Here is a 6692-nt window from a genome sequence, read left to right as displayed (position 1 = left end):
AAGAAAGAAAGAAAGAAAGAAAGAAAGAAAGAAAGGAGGAAGAAAAGAAGGTGAGAAAGAGAGGAACAATCTCTCATTTAATGAATTAAACTAAAATCCATTTAAACAATGTAATTATCTGTAAAATAGTTAAGACAAAAGACTAAAAAAAATTAGCTTGCTTAAAATAATATCTGTTAATTCAAAGATCATTCCTTTTAGTGTATCTTAAGAGGTTTTAGATAATACTTGGTTACCTTACTTCTACCTTCTATCTTGCTAGCTCCTCATCATGAAGAATATTAAAAGTCATGTATGTGCCAATACAAATGTCATATATTTGCATAGACACATAAATATGTATGTTTTGCCAGCGCATGGGCTGTGGAATTGTATAGCCACCTCTCTTGCCACAAGAACTCGACATTAGTAGCAGCATAGCTGGAGCTCAGTGCAGTCTATCAACCATTTTCTCCTGCTTTCCCATAAATAAATTCTTCAATTTAATCTAACATTTCACACTGTCTTCAAAGTGAAATTGGCAATCCTTTTCTGCTGAATAGATGCCACTATTAAGCCATTAGAACAATCGTATAAAAAGCCTCGCTCGTTTGCTTCATGACGGGAGATTCTCTTCTAAGGCCTTCTAGAATGAGGTCAGAGTAACTGTCTTGAAAAGTTGCTGAAGCAGGCTTTATAGGTAGATAGATAGACAGACAGACAGACAGACAGACAGACAGATAGATAGATAGATAGATAGATAGATAGATAGATAGGAAATAAAGTATAAATGACAGATAGATACAGACAGATTAAAAAGAAAAAACCTCCAGTTGCTTGGAACGGGGCTCAAAGCATAGTCATTAGATCAAGATGTTGAGTATAGATTTAAATCTCCTGTATCCTTCTTGGCTATTAACTTTTCCTGCTTGAGAGATAAACTGAATACTCCCATTATAGTAGTTGATTTATTGAGGTCAACTCATACGTTAGTTGAATTATTACTTTGTATGCTTGAAGGTGTCTGTATTGTTGACCTTTAAGTTATAAATTATTATCAATGATTTTATGAAAAGCTAAAACATGTAATAGCATATAATAATTTATTTCAAGTAATGTCTTCTACCTTAAAGTTTACTTTTTCTAGTTAAAAGATTTATGTTGATTATTTTGTTTTATATATTCTGGTATTTTTTTCATACTTCTGTTATTCATGTTTTTGCTCTGTGGATATCCTTAATCCTGATCCATCTTCTCTGATGAGCTATTTATTGGAGATTTTTCTTTTTTTTTTTTTGTGGGGTGGGTGCAGAGGCTAGGGCCAGTAGAGACTCAGCAAGATCCATTCGCTTTATTGACTGTGTGTAGTGTTCATAACTTCTAGGGAGGCGTGGGACACATTTGACACTCATAAAGTCAGAACAGGTTTGGAGGATATCCCAAAGTGGCGAATATATCCCCCCACACCCCATCTATCCCAAAGTACAGGGCAGAAGGCCCAGGCAAGCAGGAGGCCAGTCTGTCAACCAGGTGGTCCATATGGCAATCCCTCAGCTGCAGAGCTGGCAGGCCCTGCCAACTCCCATCAGCCTGCTATAGAGTGACATCTGGTCCCCTCTTCACAACTAACAACTGTGGATGGGATGGTTTACAAAAACAAAAATGGCAGGAGGGGTCTTAAAAGGAGGGAGCAGCAGTGACCACAATATACCAGGCAGAGCTGGGTGGAGATATGTACAGGGTGGAGAGAGGTGCGCTCAGGGCACATTCTCAGTAAATTAATTAATTAATTAATTAATTAATAGCTACAATAATAAATAGGGTGACAGGGGATGGGGGACGAGCCCCTGCCAGCAGGATGGGAAGTGACTCAGCAAGCACAGTACTGATGAGGTGGAGCCTGCTGGTCAGTGAGCTGCGGGCCCTGCTTGGCGCCCGTGGCCGCAGGGTCCGCAGTATCCAGGGACTCTGACATCTTCTCACAGGTCACATCCACCAGACGCTCAAAGGTCTGCTTGACATTAATGTTGTCTTTGGCGCTGGCCTCAAAGAACTCAAAGCCCAGGTGGTCAGCTACCTGCTGGCCGCGTTCTGAGGACACCACTGGCTCGTCTTCCATGTCACACTTGTTCCCCACCAGCAGCACCTGGGCATTGTCCCATGAGTATGTTTTGATCTGAGTGGACCAGTCCTGCGCTGTGTTGAAGGACTCCTCATTGGTGATGTCATACATTAGAATGAAGCCCATAGCACCTCGGTAAAAGGCTGTGGTGATGGTACAGTACCGCTCTTGCCCTGCTGTGTCCCAGATCTGCAGTTTGATCCTCTTGTCATTGTAGTAGATGGTTTTGACCTTGAAGTCTATGCCAACGGTGCTGACAAAGGCCGGAGTGAAAGAGTCGTCTGCATAGCAGAAGAGGAAGGAGGTTTTGCCCACGCTGCTGTTGCCAATGATCAGGATCTTGAACACACAGTCAAAGTTCTCGTCTGGGGACTCCTTCTGCCCATAGAAAAGGATGAGGGGGCTGCAGGCCATGGAGGGTCAGGCTTCTACAGTCCTTGTTGACGTACTGCAAAGCCAGGGGCGGGGCTTTCTATCAAGATTTTTCATTTTTAATATAAACTATTTAAATAGTATAAGGGATTTCAATATACTGGGCAAGTGCCTACCATTGACCTACAGTTCCAGGCTGGTTTTTTGCTTTTTACTTTAAGACATGGTCTCATTAAGTTGTCTAAGTAGCCTTGATTCACTCTGTAGCCAAAATAATTGTTCAATTTGTAACCCTCTGCCTTAGCCTCCAGAGCAGTTAAGTCTCCAGATATGCACCATCAAGGCTGGCTCAACATCTTTTATCTAAACTTGATAACACTATCACTATCACTATCACTATCACTGGGATCCCCATTGTGTTAAATGCCCTGGGATTGTTTCCATCTGTCTACATTCTGAGCAGTTTCTTCAGACATGTCATCCAGATTTGCACCGCATCATTCAGTTCACTCTGATCTTCCGCTTGATGTATATAGGGTTCTTTATTGCAGTTACTAGACTTTTCTAAGATTTCTATTTGGGTTTCTTTTCAAATATTCCTTATTATTTTCAGTGCGTGTGTGCGTGTGCGTGTGCGCGTGCGCGTGCGCGTGCGCGTGCGCACGCACATGTGGACTGGCACACCTTAAGCATCCTATCAATATATTTTCTATTTCTCTAGTCCTTAATTTAATATTTTTGGTATTAGAATTTTCCAAAACCTCTTTCCTTTAAAAGTTTGGCCCTTTTGTTGTTTCTACTGGTTCTTACTAATTTTCAATTGCGTTTTTCAAAACTGTATTTGTAGATTTACTGAAGTCTTATTTCAAAGGATTCTCTAGAGATATTGGATATGCTTCCACCTGGTACCTAAAGGTATAACTGCATCAGGGGCATCTTCTAGATTTTTACTTTTGTGTTTTTCTTAAATCCCACAGAGAATTTTATTTACATCCCCAAATTCATAAGAGAGATTTTTTTCTGGAGATATGTGTTTTCCACATTCAACACAGAACTTAAACATTAACAAGCAGAATCTCTACTATCTGGAGAGGCAGGGGGAAGTTGTTTCCATGTACACATACAGGAGATGAAGTGGCTTCATGCAGAAGTAGGACACTCACCATAACAAATGCCCTCAGACAGTTGAGCTCTAACAGTCATTTGCTTAATCATGTTCACACTTTATCCTTGTTTCTGGCCTACCATACTTTCTTTTCTGCCAATGCAAATATTAATAAATACATTTTAAAAAGCAATTCTTGCATTCTTTACAGGTTACAGCAGCCATATCATTCCAGATAATACCAGTCATATAAGACTAAAGCTGGCCTACTTAACTCTCCTGGATTTCAGATGAAATTTCTTTTTCTTTTGTTTAGCCTTTTTATATAGTTATAACTTAATTTCAACCGTACATATGACAACTGTATACCTTAGCTCACTCCTATTTTATTGTTGATGCTACTATATTTTTATATATAGTCTACTCATTATCAAACTACTGCATCTATGTTTTATTAATTAATAAAGTAGTGATATTATGATATTTATATATGCACATAATTACTGTATATATAAGACAGATAGATAGATAGATAGATAGATAGATAGATGATAGATGTGTGGATGGATAGATAGATAGATAGATAGATAGATAGATAGATAGATAGATGATAGACAGTACATACCTTGTTGTTATTGAACTTCCTACTCAAATTCTAGATCTCCACTCTAGATCATCCTGAGGATATTTTAAAAAGTTTGTGGTTCCATTAATGTATCTCTGTTGACTTAGCTACGAGAGCCCATTACTAGAATATTTTCAGTTACATTGTACAAGGCAGGAGGCACTTATCCTATTCACAAATACGGGTAACTAAGACAGCAGAATGAAAAGTCACTGTGCATAGTTCAAGGGGGATTCAACCTTACAGACCAAGTGGGCAGCTCCTAGCCCCGTCCTCACAGACCTCTCCTGACCCTTTCAGGCCTTCGGAGTTTTCTCCAGGCAGAATGAAGCTAGACAGCTTGTGACTTAAAAGGGTCCTCACAACTGCCACAAGTCTACCATGTAAATAACTAGCAAAAATTGTATAGTAGTTCTGGGGAAAATATCTTGCATATAAATGTAAATATAAATGTTCTGTCTAAAATAAAGACTCATTACTACTAGTGCAAGTGATAAGGTTAAGAAAAATCTGTCAGTTTTCATAATTTCCACCATTGTCCCTGAATCATGAGCAGGGAGACACTGGCCACTTCAGACCTCTTTGTCTTGAAATTGTCACAGATTCATTGCAGTTTTTTTTTGTTCCCCTCATGATAGCATCACCTGACAGATTCATCTGTCTTGGCTAAAGTACAAATAAACCGATGACTGAAAGGGGGCTGTTTTAATCAAAGTTCAAAGGCTTATACTCTAAGACAACAGCAATGATAAGAAAAAGAGAAATCTTTTCTGTTGGACACCCTGGGATGTAGCAAACTGCTACTGGCGGGCTCATAGATTTTGTTCCTGGAGCATCCTCAGCCCATTTCCCAGAGACTGCCCTGAGGGCTGCCATGAGAGAGATGACAAAATTGGACCGTGTCTGTGAGTTCACTTCACAGCTCTTCAACCGAGCAGAAAAAAAGATCTTTTCTCTGCTACTCATTGTATCATCTCTCTGTGACTGTCTAAGCTGGACCCAGATATGAGACACCTGTCCTCTCAGTAGTAAAGAGTTTTACCCAGTCTCCCAAACACCCATGGAGGATGCAGAACCTGGTCCAGGTGGTCAGAATCTTGCTAGCAACCGATTAGACATAGAATAGAGAAAATAGAGTTAAATAAAATCCACATGCCTCTGTTCTTTCGAGTTACCCCAATTCATACAAAACCAACAAGGCCGGCTTTTATGTCCCTCTTGCCTGATGTTCTGTCAATGTCTTTCCTGACAGTACATTCTTAAGTAGATTTTCAAAAATCATTGACCTTGCCTCTATTTCTCTCTCCTATCTTTGGATTTTCTACAGCTGGATTTTCTACAGCAGAGTTTACAAAAAATAAATAAAAAACAAAAATTTTCTCTTTCTTAACCCAGCACCCTGATAAGTTGTTATACTGAGGGGAGCCTTGTTGATATCATGGATAAGGATTTGAAGGATCACATGGGCAAGAGGAAAAAACAACTTTACTATCCCATAAAAAACTCATTACCCTTGAACAGGACACCAAATGTTATGCTACAGTTAGTCTTAATGCAGTGGTCCTTAAGGCAAGAGGTGCTTCGGGACACCATCAAAACAATCCAGCATAGACAAAATGTTAAGTAGACAATATATTTAGTCATTGACCCCAAATGTAAAGATGAATTTAAAGGCATTGCTAAGTCACACTAGCTTCCCTCTACCCCTGAAGTCATGCGGAATGAGCAGATGCGTAGGGTTGCAGGAAGGGAATTGATGGAGAAGCAGCTGGAGCCTCTGTTCATAATCTCTTGAAGTTTGCCTTCCCTGTCTCACTGTCCCCTCTAGAGATCCACTGCGAACCCAATATCATCCATTTGGGAAGGACTCCAGCTTTGAACATGAATTAAAATTTCCCAACTGATCCTTCTCTGCATCCTGCTAGGTAACAACAACCCACGGAGATTTGCATTCATCACTATTTAGCTCTTCTGCATCTCATTATCCCACTGTGCATTGGAGAGTGGGAAGCACAGCTTGGATATTTGCAAATGCCTTGGCAAATTTGGCAAAACACACCAGTAAGCTCTAAGATAATATTCACACAGAGGATTCTGTGGCTCTCTCCCTGTACAGTCTGAGTCTGCTGAAACTAGCCACTCTTCAGAAGAGACTTTGTATGACAGCAGGCTAGAAGCATATTTGGTAACTTGACAGTTGCCTGCAGACTGTGCTAATAGAGAAAAAGGAGTGGAAAGATAGGAAAGAATCTCTCTCAGCTTTCCAAACCAACTTTTTAATTTCACAAGTTTTATGACTACTTTCAAAGCATTCAAAAAAAAATAGTCATCCATAGTACCAAAGTTTAATTAAATCTTGCTGAATTTTGAACTAGCTTTTCAATATCCTTAGCCATTAAGAAAATTAAAAATAAATATGCTTAGAGACTTATTCTCACTCTATCAGAATGGCTAGCATTAAAAAAAAAAACTGGCTGTGGCTGTGTGTG

The 6692-nt window shown here is 39.6% G+C and overlaps 1 pseudogene; it reads right to left on the bottom strand.

Moving 5' to 3' along the window:
* Positions 1-1849: 1849 nt before the first annotated feature.
* LOC114634788 lies at positions 1850-2515 on the bottom strand (annotated as a pseudogene).
* Between the last annotated feature and the right edge of the window lie 4177 nt (positions 2516-6692).

Source organism: Grammomys surdaster, unplaced genomic scaffold (genome assembly GCF_004785775.1).
Source record: "Grammomys surdaster isolate TR1022 unplaced genomic scaffold, NIH_TR_1.0 99, whole genome shotgun sequence".
Lineage (NCBI taxonomy): Eukaryota > Metazoa > Chordata > Mammalia > Rodentia > Muridae > Grammomys > Grammomys surdaster.
The sequence above is the reverse complement of the archived record's forward strand: the minus strand, read 5'-3'. Positions and strand labels throughout refer to the sequence as shown.